The sequence below is a fragment of the Equus quagga genome, unplaced genomic scaffold (assembly GCF_021613505.1).
Source record: "Equus quagga isolate Etosha38 unplaced genomic scaffold, UCLA_HA_Equagga_1.0 HiC_scaffold_32_RagTag, whole genome shotgun sequence".
NCBI lineage: Eukaryota > Metazoa > Chordata > Mammalia > Perissodactyla > Equidae > Equus > Equus quagga.
In genome coordinates this window covers 1,794,237-1,822,068 of record NW_025793551.1, presented here as the reverse complement: position 1 = coordinate 1,822,068, position 27,832 = coordinate 1,794,237, and the positions used below count along the sequence as shown (strand labels likewise).

The 27,832-nt window shown below is 33.8% G+C and overlaps 1 long non-coding RNA gene across 1 annotated transcript in view; it reads right to left on the bottom strand.

Moving 5' to 3' along the window:
- Positions 1–24,990, bottom strand: part of LOC124232201 (uncharacterized) — a 35,440-nt gene extending 10,450 nt beyond the window's left edge. The window contains exons 1-2 of the long non-coding RNA XR_006886797.1: positions 24,898–24,990; positions 18,350–18,450 (exon numbers count right to left, since the gene is read on the bottom strand). This is a non-coding gene — a long non-coding RNA (uncharacterized LOC124232201). The remainder of the gene's footprint in view (positions 1–18,349; positions 18,451–24,897) is intronic.
- Between the last annotated feature and the right edge of the window lie 2,842 nt (positions 24,991–27,832).

Sequence of the window (27,832 nt, the reverse complement as noted above, 5' to 3'; positions counted from 1 at the left end):
ATTAGGATTACAGGTGTCCAAGAAGGAGAAGTGGGAGACAAAGGGGCAGAAAATTTATTTGAAGAAACAATAGATGAAAATTTTTGTAACCTAAGGAAGGAAACAAACATCCAAATATAGGAGGCACAGAGAGCTCCAAAGAAGATAAGCCCAAAGGGGACCACATCAAGACACATTAAAATTAAAACATGCAAAATTAAAGATAAAAAGAGAATCCTAAACACAGCAAGAGAAAGGCAATAAGTGACATACAAAGGAAAACCCATAAGACTATCAGTGGACTTCACAGCCAAAATCCTACAAGTGAGAAGAGAATGGCATGGTGTATGTAAAGTGCTAAAAGGAAGAAATATACAGCTAAAAATACTCTATCCATCAAGTTTCTCACTCAGAATGGAAGGTGAGGTAAAGAGCTTCCCAAACAAGCAAAAATTAAAGGAGCTTATCACTAAGAAACCATTTCTACAAGAAATGCTGAAGAGATTTATTTAAGTGGGAAAGCAACAATCACAAATAGGGATAAAAAACTAAAAAATTATCAGAAAAAAAGGCAAGAAAATCACTGGTAAAGGTAAAATATAGTAATGGTAGCAGATCAACTACCTGTGAAGATAAAATGAAGGTTAAAAGACAAAATTACTAAAATTACATATTTTGATGATGAATGTGATGGGTAGACACACACAAAACAAAAGATTAGATATAATTTCAAAAACATAAAATGTGGGACTAGGGTAGTGAAAAGAAAACTTTCAGAAAGAGGTCAAGCTAAAGTGTCTATCAACTCCATACAGACTGTTATACGCATAGAATATTATATAGGGTCCTCATGGTAATCACAAATCAGAAATCACAAATCAGAAATAAGTAAGCAAATAAGTAGGACTAAAGAAATCAAACATATACTAAAGAAAGCCATCAAACCAAAAGGGAAGAGCGCAAGAGAAAAATAAAGGAACAGAGAAGAAATAGGAAAACATCCAGAAAAAAGTAACAAAATGGCAATAAATACATATTTATCAACAGCAAATTTAAATTTCAATGGACTGAATGCTCCAATAAAAAGGGACAGGATGGCTAATTGGATAAAAAACAAGATCCATATATATGCTGCATACAAGAGACACACTTCAGACCTAAAGACATTCACAAACCGAAAGTGAAAGGATAGAAAAAGATATTCCATGAAAATGGCAAGGAAAAGAAAGTGGGGGTAGCAATACTTATATCACACAAAACAGATTTTAAAACAAAATCTGCAACAAGAGACAAAGCAGGGCACTACATAATGATAAAGGGAAAAATCCAACAAGAAGATATAACACTTGGAAATATCTGTCCACCTGACTTAGGAGCACCTAAATATATAAAGCAATTATTAACAGACATAAAAGGAGAAATAGACAGTAACATAATAATAATAGGGAACTTCAACACTCCGTTTACAGCAATGGATAGATCATCCAAACAGAAGATCAATAAGGAAACACTGTCTTAAATGACACATTAATCCAGATGGACATAGTACATATATAGAGAACATTCCATCCAAAAACCACAGAATACACATTCTTTTCAAATGCACATGGAACATTCTCCAGGATTGATCACATATTAAGCCACAAAATGTCTCAATAAATTTAACAAGATCACAATAAGACCATACATCTTTTCTGGCCACAAAGGTATGAAACTAGAAATTAGCTACAGGAAGAAAACCAGAGAAGACACAAAAATGTGGAGATTAAACTAAATGCTACTGAACAACGATTGGGTCAGTGAAGAAATCAAAGGAGAAATAAAAAAATTCCTGAAGACAAGTGAAAATGAAAATACGACGTGCCAAAATCTATGGGATACAGCAAAAAATGTCCTAAGAGGGAAGTTTGTGGCAAGTCAGGCCTACCTCAACGAAGAAGAAAAGTCCCAAATAACCAATCTAAAATTGCATCTAAAGGTACTGGAAAAAGAAAAACAATGCACCAAATCAGCAGAAGGAATGAAATAATAAAAATCAGAGCAGAAATGAACAAAATAGAGACTAAAAATACAACAGAAAAAATTAATGAAACCAAGAGCTGGTTCTTTTAAAATGCAAACAAAATTGACAAAATCATAGCTACACTCACCAAGAAAAAAAAGAAAGAAGGCTGAAAGAAATAAAATCAAAAATCAATGAGAAGAAATTAGAATGGACACCTCAGAAATACAAAAGATAATAAGACAATACTATGAAAAGCTATATGCCAACAAATTGGATAATCTAGAAGAAATGGATACAATCTTAGAAACATACAGTGTTCCAAAACTGGACCAAGAACCAGTAGAGAATTTGAGTAGACCAATCACCAGTAAGGAGATCAAAATAGAAATGAAAAACCTCCCAAAAAATAAAAGTTAAGGACCAGATGTCTTCCCTGGTGAATTCTACCAAATATTCAACGAAGACTTAATACCTATCCTTCTCAAATTCTTACAAAAAATTGAAGAGGAGGAGAGGCTTCCTAAGTCATTCTATGAAGCCAACATTATCCTGATACCAAAACCAGACAAGGACAACACAAAAAAAGAAAATTACAGGCCAATATCATTGATGAGCATCAATGCAAAAATCCTCAAGAAAATACTAGCATATTGAAAACAACAATACATTAAAAAGATCATATATCATGATCAAGTGGGTTTCATTCCAGGGATGCAGGGATGGTTCATCATCTGCAAATCTATCAACATGATGCACCACATTAAGAAAATGAATATTAAAAATCACATGATCATCTAAATAGATACAGAGATTTGTATCTACAAATCTACAAATAGATTTGACAAGATACAGCATCCATTTATGATAAAAACTTCAAATAAAATGGGCATAGAAGAAAAATACCTCAACATAATAAAGGCCATATATGACAAACCCAAAGGAAATATCATTCCCAATGGAGAAAAATTGAAGCCTATCCCTCTGAGATCTGGAACCAGACAAGGATGCCCACTGTCACCACTCTTATTTAACACAGTGTTAGAAGTCCTAGCCAGAGCAATCAGGTAAGAAAAAGAAATAAAAGGGATCCTTATTGGAAAAGAAGAAGTAAAACTGTCTCTCTTTGAAGATGAGATGATTTTATATACACAAAACCCAAAATAATCTACTCAAAAACTTTTAGAAACAATAAATGAATACAGTCAAGTCATGGGATACAAAATCAACATACAAATATTGGTTGTGTTTCTATACACTAACAATGAAGTGGCAGAAAGAGAAATCGAGAAAACAATCCCATTTAGAACTCTAACAAAACAAATAAAATACCTAGGAATAAACTTAACCAAAGAGGTGAAAAATCTGTACACTGAAAACTATAAAACATTGTTGAAAGAAATCGAAGACACAAAGAAATGGAAAGATATTCCATGCTCTTCGATTGGAAAATTAACATAGTTAAAATATCCATAGTTCCTAAAGAAATCTATAGATTCAATGCAATCCCTATCAAAGTTCCAACAACATTTTTCACAGAAATAGAACAAAGTATCCTAAAATTTATGTGGAACAACAAAAGACCCTGTATAGCCAAAGGATTCCTGAGAAAAATAACAAAGCTGGAAGCATCACAATCCCTGACTTCAAAATATATAACAAAGCCAGAGTAATCAAAACAGCATGGTACTGACACAAAAACAGACACGCACATCAATGGAACAGAATTGAGAGCCCAGAAATAATCCCACACATTTATGATAGCTAATTTTCAGCAATGGAGCTAAGAGCATACAATAGAGAAAGAAGAGTCTCTTCAATAAATGGTGTTGGAAAAATTGGAGAGCCACATGCAAAAGAATGAAAATAGACCATTACCTGACATCAAGGAAAAATCAACTCTAAATGGATTAAAAACTTGAATGTAAGACCTGAAACCATGAAATTTATAGAAGGAATCATAGGTACTATGCTCTTTGGTTTCAGTTTGAGCAGCATATTTTCAAGTATCATGTCTGACTGGGCTAGGGAAACAAAAGAAAAATGAACCAATGGCACCACATCAAACTAAAAAGCTTCTGCATAGCAAAGGCAACCATCAACAAAACAAAAAGACAATTTAACAATTGGGAGGAGATATTTGCAAAACATAGATAAGGGGTTAACATCCAAAATATACAAAGAACTCATAGATCTTAACAACAAAAAAACCAACAATCCAATTGAAAAATGGGCAAAAGATCTGAACAGGGACTTCTCCAAAGAAGCTATCTGGGTGGTGAACAGGCATATGAAAATTTGTTCAACATCTTTAGCCATCAGAGAAATGCAAATCTAAACTACTATGCGGTATCACCTCACTCCAGGCAGAAAGGCTATAATTAACAAGACAGGAAACAACAAGTGTTGGAGAGGATGTGGAGAGAGGGGAACAGTTGTACACTGCTGGTGGGAGTGCACACTGGTGCAGCCAGTATGGACTATCCTCAGAAAATTAAGAATAGATCTACCATATGATGCAGCTATCCCACTGCTGGGTATTTATCCAAAGAACTCGAAAATGCAAATACATAAAGATACATGTACCCCTATGTTCATTGCAGCATTATTCATAATAGCAAAGACTTGGAAGCATCCTAGGTGCCCATCAAAGGATGAATGGATAGAGAAGATGTGGTATTTATATACAACGGAATGCTACTCAGCCATAGGAAATGATGAAATCTGGCCATTTGTGACAACATGGCTTGTCCTTGAGGATATTATGCTGAGTGAAATAAGTCAAAGGGAAAAATTCAAATACTGTATCATCTCACTCATAAGTAGAAGATAAAAATAACAAACGTAGCAATGGAGATTGGATTGGTGGTTAGCATAGGGGAACTAAGGGTAGGGCAAAAGTTCTGATTAGGCTCACATGTGAAGGGATGGACTATAAGTAGTGTTTGGGTGGTGAACATAATGTAATACATATAGAATTCAGAATATATTGCAATGTACATCTGAAAGCTATATAATGTTATCATCAAATGTTACTGTAATTAAACAATAAAATAAATAAAAGAAAAAAGAATTTTAACTAAAATGAAAGCAATAAAAAAGTTGAATTTTGAAAAAAACTTTAAATGAAATTGACAAATAATTGGCTACACTGACCAAGAAAAAAAGTGAGAGGACTCAAATAAATTTAGAAAGCAAAGAGGTGACAATTCATGCTATGAAATGAAAAAATCTTATGAGGGATTACTATGAAGAATTATATACCAACAAATTGGACAACCAAATAGAAATGATTAAAATCTTAGAAATAGACAACATACCAAGGCTATTAGTTGCAAATACACAACCAATAAAGAAGAAACAGAAAGTCTGAACAGACCAATGTCAAGTAAGGAGATTGAAACTGATCAAAAATCTCCCAAGAATGACAACGCTGTACCAAGTGGCTTCTCAGGGAAATTTTACAAAACATGGAAAAATAATACCAGTTCTTCTAATATCTTCCCCATGTTATAAGAGGCAACACTCCCAAACTCATCTTATGAAACCAGCATCACCCTGATTCCAAAGTTAGATAAAGATATTACGATAAAACTACAGGTCAATATCCCTATTGAAAATAGATGCAAAAATCCTCAACAAAATATTAGCAGACCAAATTCAACAGCACATTAAAGGGGTAATACAAGAAGACCAAATATGGCTTATCCTTGTGATAGTAAGATGGTTCAATATATGAAACTCAAAGTGACATAACACGTTAACTGGATAAAGGAGGAAAATCACACGACCAACTCAATAGATGCAAAAATAAAACTAACATTTGACAGTATTCAACACCTCTCCAAGAAAAAAAGTCAACAACAAAAGCAGGTATAGAGGAATTTAATCTCAATACAATGAAGGCCATATATGAAAAACCCACAGCTAACATATTATTCAATGGTTAAAATGGAAACATTTTCCTATGAGATCTGGAACAACGCAAGGATGCCCACTCTCATCATTTCTATTCAACAGTCTTGGTAATCCTCACCAGAATAGTTAGTCAAGAAAAAGAATTTAAATATATCTATATAAGAAAGAAGTAAAATTATCTTTGTTTGCAGATGACAAAATCATGTATGAAGAAAACTGTAAACACTAAACAACAACAAAAAATGTTGAAACTAATAAATGAATCCAGTAAAGTTACATGTAGATACATTTTTGAAACAGCATTTGTTGAAAAGACAGTCCTTTACTCATTAAACGGTTTTGGCACCCTCATCAAAAATCACTTGCCATATGTGAAGGTTTATTTATTTGCTCTCTATACTGTTCCATTGCTTTATGTATGTCTTTATGCTAGTACCATACTGTTTTTATTACTGTAACTTTGAAATATATGTTGAAATCAGGAAGAGTAATTCTTTCAACTTTGTTCCTCTTGTTCAAACTTTCTTTGGCTATTTGGGGTCTTTTGATATGTCATTTGAATTTTAGGATTATTTTCCTGTTTCTGTAAATAATGCCATTGGGTTTCGAGAGGGATTATGTTGGATCTGTAGATTGCTGTGGGTAGTATGGATATTTTAACAATATTAGTTCTTTAAATCTATGAACATGAGATGTCTGTCCATTTATGTTTTTAATTTCTTTCAGAAATATTTTGTAGTTTTCATAGTATAAGTCTTTCACTTCCTTGGTTATAAGTATTTTAGATAAAATGTTTTATCTAAGAATTTTCTTTTTTTGATGCTATTGTAAATGAAATTGCTTTCTTAATTTAATTTTCAGTTTTTATTGCTGTATAGTTGTATAGAAATGTAACTGATTTTTTCATGTTGATTTTGGACCCTGCTACTTTAGTCAATTTGTGTTTTAGTTCTAATAGATTATTTGTTGAATCTTTAAGATTTTCTACATAAAAGATCATGTAATGTGGGGTGTTCTTTTTTCCAAGATGACCTTTTTTCTCTTTTTTGCTTATTTGCTCTGATTAGAATTTCCAGTACTATGTTGAAAAAAAGTGGTTCATAACCAATGAAGGAACAAAATGACACATACACAGGAAGTCCACAGCTAACATCATAGTCAGTGGTGAAAGACAAATCTTTTGTTTTAAAGGAGAGAACAATATCATTTTCCTTCATTCTGTTAATGTGGCATATTTTACTGATTGTTTTCGTATGTTAAACCATCTTTTCATTCCATGAATAAATCTCACTTTGTGATGTTGTATAATACTTTTAATCTGCTGATATATTAGTTTGATAACATTTTGAAGATTTTTCATCAATGTTCTTTAGGGAAATTAATCTGTAATTTTCTTTTTTTTAAAGTGTTTTTGTCTGGTTTTGATATCAGGGTAATGTTAGCCTCAAAAAGTGAGTTGGTAAGTAATCTTTCATTTTCAATCGTTATAAAACTTTGTGAAAGATTGATGTTACTTCTTTAAACATTTTTGTGGAAGTCATCTGTGAGCCCAGCGGCTCCAAGGTTTTTATTTTGGGAAGGTTTTTGATTACTGGTCCAATCTCCTTACTACTTATTAGCCTATTAGATTTTCTATTTCTTCATGATTTAGTCTTGATAGATTATTTGCTTCTAGGAATTTGTCCATTTCATCTAAGTTATCCAATTTGTTAGTGTAAAAGTTTTCAAGAACTCTCCTATACTCTTTTTATTTTTGTAAAATAACCTGTAATGTCTCCACTTCCAATTATGATTTTAATAACTTGGGTCTTCTTCCTGGTTTTCTTAGTCCATGCAGCTAAAAATTTTCAATTTTTTAATCTTTCCAGTGAATGAACTTTTAAGTTATTGATTTTATTTCTGATTTTAGTTTTCTCTCTTTCATTTCTGTATGATTTAAACTTTGGTATTTCCTTCCTTCTGATATTTTTAAGTTTAGCTTGTTCTTTTTCTAGTTCCTTAAATTGTAAACTTTTGTTGTTGGTTTGGGATTTTTTTAAAAAAAATTTTCAGTGTAAGTATTGGTAGGGCCTGGGCCTTGCTTGCTCAGCAGGAGCCCACAAGTGGCCATTGCAACCATATATCCTCCTGGCTACCTCCTGGGCAGGACACCCAGATGTTGAGATTTGTAATGATCCAGGACCCGGCCAGACCAGATCCTACCTTATCACACTCAACATCATATCTTAAAGGAACACAGAACCTCTCCACATGTATCTCTTTTACCAGGATAGCCCCTCTTGGCAAGTATATGCTTTGTGTCCTTTGCCTATATAAGCAAACCCCTCCCTATCCACAGTAACAGGCACATATTTCTGTCCAGCCACTTCCAAACAAAACTAACAAAAAATCTCTGTTTCATTCACTGTCTCCAGCTCTTTTCATCAGTCTCTCCACAACCTACCCCACACTGCTCACCATATTTGGCGTGTGGCCAGAATGTATCTATCGCTATATATATTCCCTTTAGCACAAGATTGCTATGCGTCATAAGTTTTAGTCTGTTTTTGTGTTTATTCATCTCTAAGTATTTTCTAACTTCCTTTGTGATTCTCTTTTAATCCATTGTTTGTTTAATAGTGTGTTTGATTCCAACAAATTTGTGAATTTTTTAGTTTACCTTCTGCTATTGATTTCTAACAGTATTTTGTTAGATATTATTTATTTTGTCAGTCTGTTTGGGCTGATATAACTAAATGTTATAGATTGAGTGGCTTATAAACTTCAGACACTTATTTTTCATAGTACTAGCAGAAAGGAAGTCCAAAATCAAAGTGTTGGCTGATTAGATGTCTGGTTAGACTCTGCTTGCTGGTTCACAGACAGACATCTCCTTATAACCTCACATGGCAGAAGGCCACAATGGAGCTGTGGGGTCTTTTCTATAAGGTCACTAATCCAATTCATAAAGTCTCTACCTTCACGATCTAATCATCTGCCAATGTACCTTCAAATACCATGACATCCGGGTTCAAGACTTAACATAAGAATTTTGGAGGGAAATAATCATTCAGATATGTTTTTGTTTTCATTCATCTCCGAGTATTTTCCAATTTCCTTTTTAATGTTTTTTGATTCTTTGGTTGTTTATGAATGTGTTGTTTAATTTCGACAAATGTTTGAATTTTCTAATTTTCCTTCTGGTATTTATTTCTAAATTCATTCTGCTGAGATGGAAGAAGGTATGTGATATTGTAAAATATATGTAAGCTTGAGAAGAATTTATATTCCTTTGTTAGTTAGCATGTTCTATATACACCTGGTAGGTCCAATTGGCCTATTGTGCTCTTAAAGTCCTCCATTTCCTTATTGATCTTTTGTCTGGCAGTTACATCATTATTAAGAGTAAGGTATGGAAGTCTCCAAATATTACTGAAGAACTGTCTACATCTCCCTTCAATTCTGTCCATTGTTGCTTCACATATTTTGATGGTCTTTTTTTAACTGTCTAAATATTTATGTTATATCTTCTTGCTGTATTGAACTTCTTATTGATATATAATATTTTTCATTGTCTCTTTCAACAACTTTTTATTTAAATTCAGTTTTGTCTGAAACTAGTATAGCCCTGCTCTCTTTGCTTATTGCTGATATGAGATATTTTTCCCCATCCTTTCAATTTGTGATTACTTCTGCCGCTGACGAAATGAAAACACAAACACTGGTTGCTGTGCAGTCTCTCCAGTTTCTCGAGCTTTTATTCTTCTAGCCTCTAAACAAAGATGGCATTTTGCCAAAGCAGTGAGTCAGCGACTTAAGCCTGCGCAAGCGTCCCACAATAATGACCTTTCCCCTACATATCTGTTTATAACAGGTTCCTTCATAATGTTTCAAACTCCCAAGGCCCCAAGCTTGTTCCTTGTGAGGAACTGATAAAACATCGTTGTTTGCAAGCAATGTTTTCCCTGGGGCCTTGTGAGTTCACCAGGCAGAACATTCTGCTGGCAGATAAGTCCAGCCAGCTTTGTGGACTCCTCGCCTGCAAGCACAACCACATTTCATGCCAGGTCTCCTTCAACTTCTATAGTCAATGTTTTCCATTTGTGCTATTCCTTTTTTTATTCCTCTTTTCCTAAATTGCTTTGTTCTTTTTTTTCAGTCGATGTTTTTTGTATTAAATGTTTAACTTCTTTTCTCATTTCCTTTTGTATGTTTTCTATAGCTATTTTCTTTGTGAATACCATGGGGATTACATTTAACACTCTAACGTGATAACTCTCTATATTGAATTTATACCAGCTTTACTTAATGAAATAAAATAAAACATAAACTATTACTTTACAGCTTCATTCCTACCCATTATATTTGTTGATGTTACAAAATTACTTCTCTAAGCATTATGTACCCCAAAATATCTAAATCTTTAAATGCTTTACTCTCTTAAATGATTTAGAAAACAAAGAGTAGAGTTAAAAATCATTGTCATAATAATACTAGCTTTTACAACCGCCCATGAATTTACTTTTCTGGGATCTTTCTTTCATCATACAGCTTTGAGTTACTGGGTAGTTTCCTTTTATTTCAAGTTGCAGTAGAGCACTTCTTGTAGGGCATTTCTAGTGGTAATAAAATTCCTCAGCTTTTGTCTAACTGAGAATGTCTTAATTTCTCCCTAATTTTTGAAGGACAGTTTTATCAGACAGAAAGTTCTTGTTTGACAGGGTGTTTTTTGGTTTAGTGTTTTTTAGCACTTTAAACATAGTGGCCTTCTGAGCTTGAAAGCTTCTGATGAGAAATCTTCTTATTATCTTATAGGTGATGATTCACTTCTCTCTTGCTCCTGTCAAGATTTTCTTTGTTTTTGCTTTTGTCTTTTGAAAGTGTGATTATAGTATATCTTAGTGAGGGTCTCTTTGAGTTTATTTTTCTTTGTGTTTGTTGAGCTTCTTAGATGTTTACATTCATATCTTCAACAAATTTGGGACACTTTCAACCACTATTTAAAAAAAGAAATTTTCTCTGCATTTTTTTCTCCTTCTGAGACTCTCACAATGTTATGCTGGTCCACTTGATGGTGTTCCACAGATCCCTTATGCTCTGTTCACTTTTCTTCAATCTTTCTCTTTTCTTCAGATTTAATAATTTCTATTATCCTAAGTTCAAGTTCACTTCTTTTTTCATATCCCTGCTTGAATCTGCCTTTTAATCTCTCATTTCAATTGTTGTATTTTCAGTTTCAGAATTTTCTTTTAGAATATTTTTAGATTTTTCTATCTCTTAGTTGATATTTTCATGTTGTTCATACAAGGTTTTCTTGACTATCCGTTTTTTTTTTCAGTTATTTGAGCTTCTTTAAGATGGTTGTTTTAAAATCTCTCCTGTTAGATTTGAAATCAAGTCTTTTGCATACACAGTTTCTATTTTGTGGGTTTTTTTTCTTGAATGGGACCTATTTCCTAGTTCTTTGATTGTCTTGTGTTTTTGCTTTTTGGGTATTATTTTGAAAACTGTACATTTGAATCTAAAAATGTGATAACTCTACAAATAAAATTCTTTCCATTCCTCTCTTTTAAATTTTTATTTTTATTTTTACAGGCTGTCTGTGTTGAGGAGCACCCTGAAACATAAACTTATGGTTTTCTTGGGTCTTTTTTTGAGTCTATTCCTTTGCCTAGTCAGGTGTGGTAAATTCTAGTTTCCTTCATATGTGCAATTATTTCTGATTGTTTTCATCTTTCTTGTCTGGCTCTTAAAAGAGGGGAAAAAAGAGAAAATGACAGATAGAAAAAAGGACATTGGCTTTTGAATTATCTATGAATCACTTCAGCTGGAACCTGAGGGGCTTGCACAATGGTAGGAGGTGCAACAACAATTGCTTTGTCTGTATCTCTGAAATCAAAAACAGCAATCAGTGATCAGAGCACACTTTCCCCATATTTGGAAGATTGAGTCTTTTTTTGGTCCCTTGGCTCCCACAGCTTCATACAAACTATGCACAGTTGCCAGCCAAGAGGCTGAGGATTGGAGGATGGATAGCTGCTATGGTGATAAGAAGAAAAATTGGTAAAACTTAGTGATATTTTACCACCCAAGCTTTCTTTTGGACGTCATGGCCCTTCAGCATACTCCAGAGTTTCAACATTGTTATGTCAGACAGATTCTGTCAGTGCAAAGTTGTCTAGGTAGGGAGACAGATTCCAGGTGCTTCCTACTCCACCATCTTTCCAGAATCTCTCTCTGCAATTCTATTTTGAATTCAACACTTTCTTCTTTCTCCGAAATTATACATATTGTAAAGCTGGCTAACACTCCTAGAACTTTGCTTATAATGTGTTTCAGCATAAAATAAAAAAATAAAATACATTTTCAAAGAGACTAGCTATAGAAGTAAAAGTATTCTTTCCTGTAAAATTGCCTCATCCATTTAAATTTAGTGACAGAGAATAAAATTGAAAAAGGTTCCAAAGTGATTAATAAATGTTATCCAAATTATAGAAATACAAGTTTTCAGGTTAGGCAAGAAAATGATATATTCTCATAGGGCAGGGTCAGGGGAGGTAAATATAATAGCAAATAGGCAGATACTAGGATTACGATAACATCTTGTCCATTTCTAGTAATAGACTTTTATAAACTATGTTGCAGTTAACATCCCTATAGATCTATATTTACGCATTGGTGGTTTAACTTCTATGGAGTCAAGTCTCCAAATTGGAAGTATTGAGTAAAAGTAGATATCCATTTTTCAGCTGAATACACATTGCCAAATCAATGACTTCTTATGTTTTGCTTAATAAAGCTTTAGATATTTACATATAAAAATATTTATATGTATACACAGAGGTTAGTATTCACACACATTTTTCATTACTCTTTCAGATGAGAGAGACTATTTGTAACAAGGGCACCCAATACCCAAATCTTGATTTTCACTACTGTTCTTTAGGAAAAGGAACTAGAAATCTTTGGAGAAATGGCTGGTTTTGAGAAATGGGCTGAAATAAAAAGCATTAATGACAGGCCTAAAAAATCTTGTAAAGAATTGCTGACACAGACAATAATTAACATATATCAAAGGAACATAGAAATCAAACAGGAAAGACTTTCCATCACCAAAGCTAGAACAATTTGAGCAATGAAATAAATAACATACTATTGAACTATAACCCAAAGTATAAAGTAAATATCCATGTGCCCATATTGATATAAATAATTGAAAAAAAATTAAAAATGGAGAGTAGTAGACAAATCCCTCCTGCAGAAGAATTCCAAATAATTCATGTAAATAAATTCCCACTTCTGAAGTGTAACCTGCACATAGTGACTTTCTTGCAAAGAAGGTAACATGGGAAAGGGCTGTGGGGAGATGGTAGATATTTACATGGAAAAATCTGACAAAGAACACCTAAGACAGGTGATCAGGTTTAACATCAACAGTGATAAATCATGTTGATAGTATACACCCTTCAAATATGGATGAGAGAGGCCCTTTACCTTGGAGGCCTGACTCTCAAAACTATAAACCCAATATAACCATGAAAAGAAATCGTTAAACCAATCTCAGTTAAGAGGAATTCTACAAAACACCTGAATAGTACTCAAAACTGTCAGGATCATCAAATACAAGAGAAATCTGAGAAACTGTCATAAACAAGTGGGCCAAAGGAGTCATCAGGATTAAAAAGTCATGGTTTCCTGATGAGATATTGAAACAGAAAATGTCGTGAGGAAAATCTAAGCAAATTGGAGTAAAATGTGTAATTTGGCTAATAATAATGTTCTAATGTTGGTTTGTTAGTTGTGACAAATGTAGCATCCTAAGGTAAGATGTTAATAGTAGGGGAAACTAGGTGTGGGATGTAAGAATTCTTTATCTCGTCTCTAATATTTCTGTAAATGGAAACTGGTATAAAATAAGAGTTTTATTATTTTTAAAAATAAAGCGATGTTAAAATGCCAATTAAAATTGAAAATTGGGAGCTGGCCCCAAGGCAAAGTGGTCAGGTTTCTGTGCTCCACTTCAGCAGCCTGGGGTTTGCTAGTTCAGACCCTGTATGCAGACCTATGCATTGCTTATCAAGCCGTGCTGTGACAGCATCCCACACAGAAAAACTAGAATGACCTACAACTAGGGTATACAACCATATGTTGGGGCTTCAGGGAGGAAAAAAAAAAAGAGGGTGATAAGCAACAGATGTTAGCTCAGGGCCAATCTTCCTCAACAAAAATCATATTTAGAAAAAGAAAAACTGAAAATTGAAAAAAAATCATAATCACAATATAATGTATCACAAGATACAATACAAAGTACTCTAAAATATATTTTAAAAAGAATTATAAAACATAGAAAAATAAAAATTATATTTAATTAAAATAAGGTCTTCTAAATGGAGACAAATGTTAAGTTACTTAAGGTTGTGTAAAAGCCAATCTATTGCCTTATTACTATTTCAGATATCAGGACACAAGAGATTTAGTTAGACTGTGTGACTTTGTGTGTATGTGCAGAGGAGAAAGAGACTGAATCAGGTTAAATGATAATAAAGTTTAAATGATAATTTCATGACAATTTTGAAATGTAGCATTGAAGTATTTGATTAAAGATTTTTTCCTCTTTTATTGTGATAAAATATACAAAACATGAAGTTTACATTTCTGTTTACTTTTAGATGTGTACTTTATTAGCATAAACACATTCACTTTGTTGCGCAACCAACACCATTATATCTCCAGAACTTTCTCATAATCCATAACTGAACCTCTACCCCTTAAAGAACAATTCCCCTCTTTCTTTCAAACCCATCTGGGGAAAAATGTGTAGTTTTCAGTGTACAGTCTTTAACCCTGTTGATTAATTCCTGAATATTTTACTTATTGGTGCTATTGTAAATGGAATTGTGTTTCTTAATTTCTTCTTTGGGATATCAATTGCTAGTGTATAGAAATATTACTACATTTTGCCCATTGATTTTGTGCCCTGCAGCTTTGCTGAATACATTTATTGTTGTTGATGATATTATTGGGTGTGGAATGGAGCATTATCTACCTATAAGATCATGTCATCTGTGAAAAGAGATGAAATTTACTTATTTCTTTTCAATCTGGAAGACCTTTATTCCTTTTCCAGCCTAAATTCTCTGGCTAGAACTTTTTACACTGTATTGAAGGGAAGTGGCAAAAGCCAGCATCTTTGTCTCGTTCCTTATGTTAAAGACATTCAACCTTTCACTGGTGAAGATAATTTTAGGTGTACGTTTTTTATATACGGTCTTTGTTATATTGAGGTAGTTTCTTTCTGTTCCTAGTGTTGAATGTTTTTATCATAACAGTGTGTTGAATCTTGTCAAGTGCGGTTTCTGCATGAATTGAGATATTTTGTCCTTCATTTTCTTAATACGGTGTATTACATCGATTTTGGTGTGTTAAATCCTCTTTACATTCCAAGAATAAATCCCATCTGGTCATGGTGTATGATACATTTAAATACTATTTAACTTTGTTGGCTAGCATTTTATTTAGGATTTTTGCTTTAATATCCATAAATGATATTGGTCTATAGCTTTCAGGTTTTTTCCTTGTGTCTATATATGGGTTTGGTATCAAGACAAGTCAGGTCTTATAGAATGAATTATAAAGTGTTCCTCCTCTTCAGTGTCTTGTAATAGTTTGAAACACTAGTATTATTTTTTTCAAACTTTGGTAGCATTCACCATTGAAACCATCTGGTCCACAGCGTTTCTTTGTTGGGGGGGTACTACTTTATTACCCCCTTGACTCAACCTCCTTATTAATTATGTCCTTCAGATTATCTATTTTTTCATGATTCAATTTTGGTGAAGTTTTTTTTTCTCTAGGCATTTGTCCATTTCATATAGGTTATGCAACTTATTGATGTACAATCAATCATAATGTTCTCGTGTCTTTATATTTCTGTAAAATCCATAGTGTGTTGTCATTTTCACTTCTAATTTCACTTATTTAACTATCCTTTCCTTTATTTTCCTGGCCAAATTAGCTGAAAATTTGTTAGTTTTGTTAGTCTTTTCAAAGGAAAAACTGGTGTCTTTTATTCTCCCATTGTTACTCTAATCTTGCTTCAGTTTACCTCTGCTATAATCCTTGTTATTTCCTTCTTTTTGCTAGCTTTGAGTTTACTTTGTTCTTTTTATAATTTCTCAAGACATAAAGTTAGGTTGCTGATTTGAGATTTTTCTTCTTTTCTAATGGGACACTATAGAACTATAAATTTTCATTTTAGCACTGCTTTGCTGAATACCCAAAGTTCTGTATGGAGTGTTTTCAGTTTGTTTCAAGACATTTTCTAATATCTCTTACGATTTCTTCTTTGACCCATTGTATGTTTAAGAGAATGCTGTTTAATTTCCACAGATTTTCCAGTTTTCCTTCTGCTATTGATTTCCAGTATTATGCCATTATGATGGAAAAATACACTTTGTATAATTTAAATCTCTTTAAATTTATTAAAAATTAGTTTGTAGACTAGAATATGGTCTATCCAGGAGAACCTCATGCTCACTTGAGAAAAGTATGTATTCTGCTACTGTTGGGTAGAGGGTCCTTGAAGATGTCTCTTAAGCCCAAATGGTTTATACTGTTGCTGAAGTTCTCTACTTTCTGGTTAATGCGCTCTTTTTGTTCTATCTGTTGTTGAAAGTGTCATATTCAAGCTTCCTACTATTACTGTAGAGCTGCCTATTTCTCCTACCAATAATTTTGACTTCCTATAATTTTCAACTTAGATGTTTTGCGCATATGTTTATAATTGGTACATATTATAAAATAATTTATATTTATCAATATAATCTATATTTATCAATCTACATTTATCAATATAGAATCTTCTTCTTTGTTCATTAGAACAGTTTTTGATAAAGCCTATATTGTCTGATAGTGTTGCCTCACCAGTTTTCTTTTCATTACTATTTTCGTGAAATACCTTTTTCCAGGCTTTCACTTTCATTTGGTGTGTGTCCTTAGTTCTAAAGGGAGCTGCTTTTAGAGAGCATATAGTTGGAACATGTAATTTTTATCAAAAATTATTTTTAGATTTTTCTAAAAATCTATACCTTTTGATTTGGGAGATTCATACACATACATTTAAAAAATTACTGATAGAAAAGTGCCTACCTTAACGATTTTACTTATTTTCTGTATTTTTTAGAGCATTTTGTTCCTCATTTTCTCCATTTGCATCTTATTTGTGATTAGTTGATTTTTATAATGAAATGTACTTGTTTCCTTTTATGTATATTCTACAGATGTTTTCCTTATAGTTATCAAGAGTAATACCTATGACATCCTGAAGATATAACAATCCATTTTAAAATGATACCAGTGAACTACAAACACATAGAAAAACTCTTTGTCTTTATAGCTCTCACTTCACTTTGTTTAGTTTGCTTTTTCTTGTTTGTATTCATCTTGATTTTTAATTATAATAATATTTATATAGCGATTTTGAAATACTTTATTTTATACTATAATGCAAAGAAATAATTACATAATAATGTAAGAAAAAAGGTATTTAAGATTAAGAGCACAATAGCACAATTACAAAATAAAGAAATGAAACATTATTATTGTTAATTTAGGCTGGGAATATTAATATGAACTCATGAGTTTTAAAAAATATTTACTGTCTTACTCTGTCCATTGAAATGCCCTAGGAGCAGTGGCATCTCTGTAGAAACCAGTTCCCAACCCCCTATATTTTGCCTTCTAATTGTATTAACAGCTCAGATGAGCCAGGGTTACTTGGAGAAATAGATAATTCCAGGTGTAAGAAAGTAGCAAGAAAGAAATATAATGAGCTTGTTACACCTTGTACTACCAGAAATCAAAGAAGATTTTAATAATACATAGCATTATGTCTAAAAGACACTGGAACAAATGTTGAAGAGGCCCCCTACTAGTCAAATCTATAAAACTTTGGACTTAAAAATAGTATATCTTTAAGTAAGTATATGGGTTTTATAAGTAACATCAGTGAGAACTCAGGATTGAGGAAAATTAAGTAATTTGCCCAAGGATATATAGGCAGTAAGAGGTAGAGTGAACGCTGAATGAGTTTTCTTGACTCCAATCCAATGATTCTTCCATTCCACTGATTTTTGCTTCTTGATCAAAGTAAAGTTTAACCAAAGAGAAAAGTACGTAATGGAAGAGCATAGAAAGAGACACCCAGAAAGAGAAAGGTAAGGTAACTGGAGTATGTATTTTCACTAGAAAAATAGCTAGCTCTAGCAGGTAGTTTAATCCAACAATACAAAGGGAGGACTACAGATATCCAAGCAGTGGCTGGGTGAGATGGTATCCTAGAGAAACCACTGCATTTGCTCCACTACTAGTATCCAGACGTCCCTAGTGCTCCTGTTTCTTGTTTACTCTTCTTTGTAATGTTCCAATAACAGTGGTTAATTTCAAATTCCATATTACACTTCATACACATACCTGCATATCCCTCATATGAAGATACGTGGACTGTTGTTGACTTTTCCTCAAATTAGCCTTGTAATTCAGAGACTTCTTGTTTCATATCCTTTTCCAAGAGGCTGCAACAAGATTAATGACCAAAGGGATGCTGAATCCTTTCATTAATCCCACAAAGCACAAACAAGATCAATTTACAAAGTTTAATAAATTGTTATAACCGCCTTTAGCTAACAGAATGGAAAACCATAGAAACAGGTTTAAACTTGATACTAAATAGTGTAGCTTCTAGATTCTCCCATGTGACAGAATGGAACCTACCATCCCTCACCCCACTACCCACTCCTACTGAGAGGCTTTTAAACATTACCTCTACTGGAATCCTGCTTCTCTTATACCCAAACATCTCTGTGATCTAGAGAGATCAAACAAAAGTGTACCTTTGACAAACAATCAAGGTCTCATTTTTGTAAGAGTACAAACAGGACTAACATCAGACATAATTTTTAATATTATTGAATAGAAGATTTAGAGTTACTATCCTTGACATAACCAAAAAGTTTACTGTGATCATTTTTATTCAAGACTGAATAAAAATAATCTTTAAAGGAGAATCGAATATCCATATCTAGCCACAGAAGCATCACAGACAATAAACCACAGAAACTTCAACACTAGAGTAAACTTTTCTCCCACAGCTCAAAGATTCCAGGACAAATTTCTTTAATTAAAGTCCAGAATTTAATTCCAGATATTTCATTTATCCAGCTCCAGAAGTCTGATGATATAGGCTTTCATCTTATTCACTGTTTCTAGTCATCTCTTAGCTTCTTCCAAGAGTACAGACACCTGCCTCCTAATCCTGAAGCAGTTTTGCCTGGTGTGATGAGCAACTTAGCAGCAGTTGGCTGTCAAACCCATGGTCACATCCTTCTCAGAGTGACCTACACTCATTTATAGTTGGTCAAAGCAAAGGTGTAAATTGTCTGCCATTTAGTCCAAAGTGGTACCGTTGTGATGGGTCATTCTATACCAGAGGTCCAGAAGGGAATGACCAAGGATGACTCTGCCTGCAGTGAAGCTCAAATTCTCCCATCCTTAATTTCACCCAGTCCTGCTTCCTTCCCTCCCTCTTTCCTTAGTATTGACCCCAAAGACATCCCTATTAGACATCCGCACACTAAACTGCTTATCATGGTATCCTTCCTAGAGAAATCAACTTGCGACAGCCTTCTACAAGGATGTTAAAATAACTCTGGGCCAATGTTCTCATCACAAGCTTCACATATCATGTCCAGAATCCAAGCAAGAGAGGGAGATGGCAGTTTTCTCCCACATGGTAGTAACTCCAGCAGTGATCATCTCTAAGGAAGGCAATGGGAGGTCATGGGAGAAGGATGGGATTGAGACATACTTTTTATTGCCTTTTGTCTTTTGGGATTTTCAACAATGTGCATGCATGTCATAGCTATTAGATTGAACCTTATGAAATTAGCAATGTTTGACCATTTTTTAGTCTACACTTTTCTTTTAATCTTATCTGTTCTCAGCATAGTCAACTATAAAAACTAGAAGAGACCAGTTTAATGATTTTTAATTCCATCAGATTATAATAAGCATAAGTGATCTTTACCTTCTTTTCAAACATAATCCTTTCTTTATATTTTTTCTACTTACATCTTATGCATCATAATTTTACTTTTACATGCTGAACAGAAATAGGAGTGAAAGAAAAAGAGTTAGTATCTGTCCTTACCTTGTCTCCAATATCATTATTAATATCTCAAGTAATAAATCCTATTTTAAGACTTCTAAAACACAATCTTCTCTCTGAAGATTTCCCTGAAATTTTTCTTGCAATCTCCAATCCACTGAATGAGACTGGCACTTCCCTGTGGAAGTGCTTATGGAACTATCTATAATGCATTATTGATAGTGTAAGGAGACAAGATCTATCATATGTTATATGATAGACAAGTCTGTCTTCTTCATTACACTACTCTTTTCCTTTTGTTCTTTTGATAAGGAAGACTGGCCTTGAGCTAATATCCATTGCCAAGCTTCATCGTTTTTTCTTTCTGGTTGAGGAAGATTGTCACTGAGTTAATATCCATGCTAGTCTTCCTCTATTTTCTATGTGGAACATAACCACAGCATGGCTGGATGAGCAGTGTATAAAGTCTATGCCCGTGATCAAATGTGTGAACCCTGAGCCGCTGAAGCAGAGTGCACCAACTTAATGACTATACCACCAGGCCAGTGCCATAGACTACTCTTTTTCTTAAAGAAAAAGTTTGTGTCTTTATATCCCAAATTAGAATAATTCCAGGATCATAGTAGGTGATCAAAAAGCAATTGCTAAATGAATGAATAGCCTCATTATGAAAGTTGGCATTATTTTACAGCACAATATAACAAATGTCCATGTGTTATATAAACAGTGGAAAATCCATATGTCTCAGATTAATTCTAAACCTATTCATTTCAAATCAGCAACCTGTGACTTTGAGTATCTTCCTAATAAGAGGAACACACATTCTTTTTGACGATGTATAGAAATAGAGATGGATCTACAATTTGACAAATGCACCTGATGCAGAATAAAGTACATACTTTTAACTAAAGAAATAAATATTACTGTCTCAGACTAACATGTGGTAATGGTGATAAAGAGAAATTTATATAGTCAAATTTGTTAGTAATCTCATCTACACAAGTGTACTCTAAACTCTGACCCTGTGGCCTACAGATTCCTGATAAACCTTTCTCATGTAATTTGCCTCCTTGCAGACTTAATAGTCCCTATAACTTAGAGGAGGGACAAAAGTTGGAGGCTATAAAGTATAATGAAATTATCAGTCTTTAGGGGTTTGGGTATTACTGGCTACTCTTCTTTCTTGAGGTATGTTTCCAAAAGAGTTTGTTTTCTTGTGCTAGGACTATGCATTTAGGACGTCTATCGTATATGGGCCACTGAATAATTGAATCAGCATAAGCTAATTGTTGGCAAATGTAGTCTCAGGCATGCAGCCTTTCAACCATCATTCAGCCATATAAACATAAGCTTCAAGCCTGGAGCACTTTCTTACCAAAAGATAAAGAACCCACAAAGCTAGTGCCAGCCTCATCACCTGGTATGGAAATATACCTGTTTCCAATGGAATGAGTCATATTTTGGTCTCTGCTTAAAGCATGAGTGTCAAATGGTACCTGAACAACCCTAGTGTTAAATTTGTTCTCTGCAAAGAGGAAACAGGATTCTTCCACTGGTGCTGGAGAAGGGTGCATGTGGGTGAATTTCTCTGCATTGGTCTCAGGGAGAGACCTGATGTCTGTGGGGAGCCAGCACATACTGCTGAAGATGAACTTGTTGCTTCACTTTTCTACGTGAGTAAAGTGTTTTTCCATCAGGGTTTTATTATCTTACATTTTCCTTGGTGATACTGATGTTGAGATGAAGTGGGCAGAAATATTTAGAGTACTTCCCTGGGATTGGTGACTGGTGCCTAGTATTTGATTAGGCACTAATGATTTACAGTTTTGTCCCACTTCACATTTAAGCAGAACAGTGCACTCCAACTGGAATAAAGAATCCATATTGTAAAGTATTTAGATGAGTTACACATTTGTTCTATGTTTATAGCAGAATACAAACAAGAGGATTCAAGCATTTAGTGGAAAAAAAGAGAAAGGAAGCAAGAAAGATAAGAAGAGAGGAAGAAAAGAGGGAGGGATGTGAAAATGTAGGGAATTAGAAAATACTTGAAGATGAAGCTACTTAGTTGCAATGGAGATGTGCAGTTGTCTGTAGGCTACCAGGTAAAGAGTTGAAGGAAGGTGGAGAATTAGGGGAGAGAGGGAGAAACTAGGTATAAATACGTGACTATTAACTCAGCTTATCTCACTTGGTTGACAAAAGCACTAGCACCAAACTTGGCAATTTCATCAGTATTAGTCACAAAGAAGAGATTTCAGAGGAAGGCACAAGAAAACAGAGAATAAAGTGTGTGATTTTCTTCAAATAGTTAAAAACACATTGATAGCCTATCACTCTGCCAAGAAAAATAAATATCAGACTATAGAGTTGGAAGGAGAAGTGCAAGCAACATCCTACTGCTCCATATTGTTTGGTTCCCTACAAACTTTAATTTACTCTCCACAAAAGAATTCATTTAAAATGACCCTCTCATCTGCTTTTTCAGTTATTCTGTGAGCATAACTGAGAAAGAAAAGGACACTAGCCAGAAGTAGTGAGGAAGAGGCTAACACACCTAATCTTATTTTGACTTTATTTTTCTCCTGTGCTTCATATGGGCAACAGAGCCTGGCTCATAATAGGAACTACAAAAATATTTTTAATAAGTTAAATGAACATGGGCTAGACTTAATGACATGTGCACATGGATGGATAATATTCATTAATGAATTTATTATTTTGTGTTTTTGTGAGTTCACTGGATTATAGGAGAAGAAGTATCATAACCAATGGTCAAAGAATTTCCTCTATCATAACATTGCTATTTTATATTTTCTAAACTGTAACTTTCTAGAGGGTTTTTTTTTTTTTTGGAGTTTCTAAATAGGGAGAAAAGATTAGCGTGACCACCTGATAAAAAATAATAATTCAATCAGACTCATTATTTATTAAATCACTATTCAATTATGTCTACTATGCTGAATTTATGGTGTAAAATGATCTATCTTAAGCAATGCAGAGAGGGAAACACTACAAAGGTAGCAAAAATGATTAAGGAGAACATAAGTTAATTAAAAATCAATGCTGCTGGGTCAAGTTAGGAGTGTTGGTAAGTGGTTACTTTCTCCCAGGTAATATACTCTTTCAGACACCCTAAATCTTTTTGTTAAAAAACTAATATTGGGCCAGCTTGGTGGCACAGTGATAAAGTTCGCACATTCCACTACTCAGTGGCCCAGGGTTCGCCAGTTTGGATCCTAGGTGCAGACATAGCACTGATTGGCAAAAAGCCATGCTGTCGTAGGCATCCCACAAATAAAGTCGAGGAAGATGGGCCAGTTGTCCTCAGCAAAATAAGGAGGATTGGCAGTAGTTAGCTCAGGTCTAATATCCCTCAAAAAAAAAACAAACTAATTATTTTATTCTGTCTAGTCCTACCAAATTAGTCAAGTTGATGACAAGAAAAAAAGCCTTACTTTTTGAAAGACAGGCATTAGGAAAATACAAACATTGGTAATTTTTTTTTTTTTTTTTTTTTTTTACAAAGATCCAGATAGCAAAAGTTTTGGCTTTGGATTGTCATTAGATCTCTGTCAGAAGCACTCAACTCTGTCATAGTATTGAGAGTACCATAAAATATATAAGCTAATGGTTGTGCCTGTGTTCTGGTGAAGCTGTATTTATTAAAAAACAAACAAAATAGGCAGCAGACTACTCCCAGAGGCAACTGAAAAAATATGTAGATGGCTCTCCAAAAACAAATGGAGATCTAGAGGTCAAACTGAAAATAATGGTGTTTTAAAATTCCCTCTATTTAGACTGTGCTTGGTAGTTATCTCTACTTGTTATATAGATCTTATGGTATTTGCCTTCTAAGAACACTTTCCATCACTGGGGTGGTGATTTTTTTTAATCAAACTATCTTTACAGTTTTAGATTCAATCAAGAAAATAAAGTTATTCTAAACATTACAGGAATAAAGAATTTAATTTAAGAATTAGGCTTACGTTAATGTTGGAATATCTGGAGGAATGGGGTCAAGAAAGTCACTACCAAAGACCATAGCGGCAAACACTGAATACTGCAGTCTGCGTAGCATTGTGGGTGTCTCAAAAACTCTACAGAAATCTGCTTCAATTTGTAACAGTCCCTAAGGAACTTATCACCAACTATTTCAGTCTTGTCCAGGCAAAACATGTGGTTCTCAATCACTCCCTGAAAAGCCACTGTGTAAGCTGTCTGCCCAACAACCATATCTGAGCATAAAGCTTCTATTTCTCTTTCACATGAAAAGAAAAATTGCTTGTGTTCTGTTCTTTGGAAAATTCTACCTCAGGACTACACAGAGAAGGGAATTCCAAGAGATGATACATTTAACCACTCTTCTGCACAAAAGAGACCTTAGAAGTCAATGGCAGTGATGCCCACTTGACAATAGATAATACACTACAGTTAGCACCTTTCTCAACACAGCATCCAAACACACTCTTTTTTTAAATCAATTTTTAACTTTCAAATCAAGTAAAAACTGTAAAACTTTTATTCTCTTTGAAGCAAACATACCTCATACATCTAAAACTCTCTTTACTTTCCCCCAAAGGGAAGAAATAAAGCCCTCTGTGTTATATAATTTCCATTTTAGGTGAAATAGCTTTTTCTATGTATTGATTTATTGAAATACAGGTTTGATTGACACCTTACATTCCATAATGGCAGGATTGAAAGAAGGGAAAATTTACTGATATCTATAGACATACCTATATCAAAACACAAAAGATACACATCATCACTAGTTATATAATGGAAAATGCAAGTCAGAACCACAACAAGGTGTCACTTCACACTAACTAGGGTCAGTAGAGCTGAAACGTACTTCCAGAGGCAGCAGATTATTAGGTCTTGTTATTTAATCCATTCAGGTGCTTTGTGTCTTTTGATTGTTAACTTCAATCCATTTACGTTGATTTTTTTAAATATGAAGGCTTAATTTTGCCATTTTATCTTTTGGTTTTGGTTGTTCTACATTTTGTTTCTTTTGTCCTCTATTTTTGTCTGCCACTTCAGTTTGGTGGTTTTCTGTATATTTCCTCTTTCCTTTCTATTTATGTTTTGTGACTATGCTCTGATATATTGTTTTGCGGTTACCATGAGGTTTGCATTAAAAAATCCCAAAATGACATAGTGTTTTTTTCTGATAGCCTCATATCTCCAATCGGCTATGAAGATTCCATCTCTTTCCTCTTCTGCTTTTTTTGTTATAACAAATTATTCTTTTTTGTGTTGTGAGTTTGTGACCAAAGTGGTCATATTATTTTTGGTGCATGCTTTCTCTTTATCCTTTATGTTTTATTCTGATGTAAAGCCACAGTTTTCTGATTCTTCCTATTTATTTCCCTGCTTAAAGTTTTGTAAACCTTTGATTTTTTGTTTCAGGGAAGAGTTCTTCCTTCACTATTTCTTGTAAGGCAAGACTAGTGGTGACGAACTCCTTCAGCTTTTCTTTGTCTAGGAAAGGCTCTATTTCTCCATCATATCTGAAAGATAATTTTGGTGGATAGAGTTCTTGGTTGATAGTTGTCATGTTTTGATATTTTGAATATATCATTCCACTCTCTCCTACACTTCAGGGTTTCTGCTGAGAAGTCCACTGAACCTCTGAAGGGAGTTCCTTTGTAGGTAATTTTCTTCACTCTTGCTGCCCTTAATATTTTTTCTTTGTCATTGAACTTTAATAGTTTTAATATTATATGCCTTAGAGAAGATAGTTTTGCATTGAGGTAATTAGTCATCCTATTAGGTTCATGAAGTTGTATGTCCACTTCTTTCCTGAGGTTCAGGAAGTTCTCAATTATTATTTCTTTGAATAAGCACTCTTCTCCTTTCTCCCTCCTTTATCATTCTGGGATACATATAATCCTTATGTTAGTTTTCCTGGTTGTGTTGTATCTTTCTTGAAGAGTATCTTCATTTTTAAAAAAATCTTAATTGTTTCTCCTCCGTCCCTTGAATAATTTCTAGGTTTCTATCTTCCAGCTCACTAATTCTCTCCTCCATATGGTCTGCTCTATTTTTAATATACTTTTTATATTATTTTTCATCTGATTAATTGTGTTCCTCATCTCCAGAATTTGGGTTGTTTTTTTTTTCAGAGTTTCTAAATTCATCCACTATGCCACTGATCCAGTCCCAGAAAAGTGATTTACTTTTTCAAAAAAATTTGAGGTCATGATAGTTTATAATGTTGTGAAATTTCACTTGTACATTATTGTCAGTTGCCATATAAACATGGCCCATTTAGTAGAAGGTTAGTAGATATGTCACTGACTACTATAATGGCACCAAAAAGAAACAGGAATTCCAGTTCACCATCCTGGGCATCCAGGTTGCTTTGGATTTCCTTGCCAAAGGAAACTTGATGTGGGACAGAATGAAGGTAACCTGGTGTGGTCCGCTAATAAAGCAGTGATTATTAGATCATGTAAGGAAAGAAGAAAGGAAAATAGAAATTTTATTTTTTGAGAAACATTAAGCTATTTTCCACAAATTGAATTACATTCAACATATAATAGAAACTTCAAGTCAGTAATCACACTTAGTACTCAGAGAAGGGCACCATAAAAGATTTGTCTCTCTCTTTTGAGATGAAATTCACATAACATAAATTTAAAGTCTATAACTGTCAGTAGAATTTAGTACATTAACAATGTGGTTCAACCATCACCTGTGTCTAGCTCAGAAATATTTTCATTACCTCTAACATCTAACAATTACTAATCAGCTTCTTTCTCTGTGGATATAACTATTTTGGATATTTTATATAAAATGGAATCAGATTATACATGGCTTTTTTTGTCTCTTTTTTTCACTTAGCATAATGTTTTTGAGATTATTCCATGTTGTAGCACATATCAGTACCTTATTTCTTTTGTATAACTGTATTATATTCCATTATATTGATATACCACATGTCTTAGTCCATTTGGGATGCTATAACAAAATAGCATAGACTGGGTGGCTTATAAATAACAGAAATTTATTTCTCACTGTTCTGGTGGCTGGAATTCCAAGATCAAGGTTCTCCAGATTTGTTGTCTGGTGAGGGCCCACTTCCTAGTTTACAGTCTGCCATCTTCTCTGTTGAGTCTCTCCATGGTAGAAGAGTGGAGGGAGCTCTCTGGGCTCTCTTTTATAATGGCACTAATCCCATTCATGAAGGCTCCAATCTCATGACTTAATTAGCTCTCAAAGGCCCCATCTCCTAATACCATCAGATTAAGGGTAAGGTTTAACACGCGAATCGAGGAGGAGATACAAACATTTAGTCAAAAGCACCATATTTTGTGTATCCATTCATTCATTGATATATACTTGGGATGTTTTCACCTTTTGGCAATTGTGACTACTGCTACTATAAATATTCACATATAAGCACGCATTTGAGAGCCACTTTTTAATTGTTTTGGATATATACCTGGGAATGAAATTATTGGTTCCTGCAGAAATTCTTTGTTTAACTCTGAGGAACTGCAAAGGTAACAACTTTACACTAGCAGCTAAACCATTTAGAGTCCCACCAGCAAAGTGTGAGGATTCTTGGTCCTCCACATGTTTGTTGACATTTGTAATTTTCCATTCTTACTGAGCATTAAGCAATATTTCATATGGTTTTCATTTACATCTTCCTAATGGCCTCTTCTGTTGAGCATGTTTTCATGCACTCTTTGAGCATTTATCTTTGGAGAAGGAAATTCACTGTCTTCTTCAATTTAAAAATTGGGTTCAACTCCTTGTTGAGCTGTAGAAGTTTT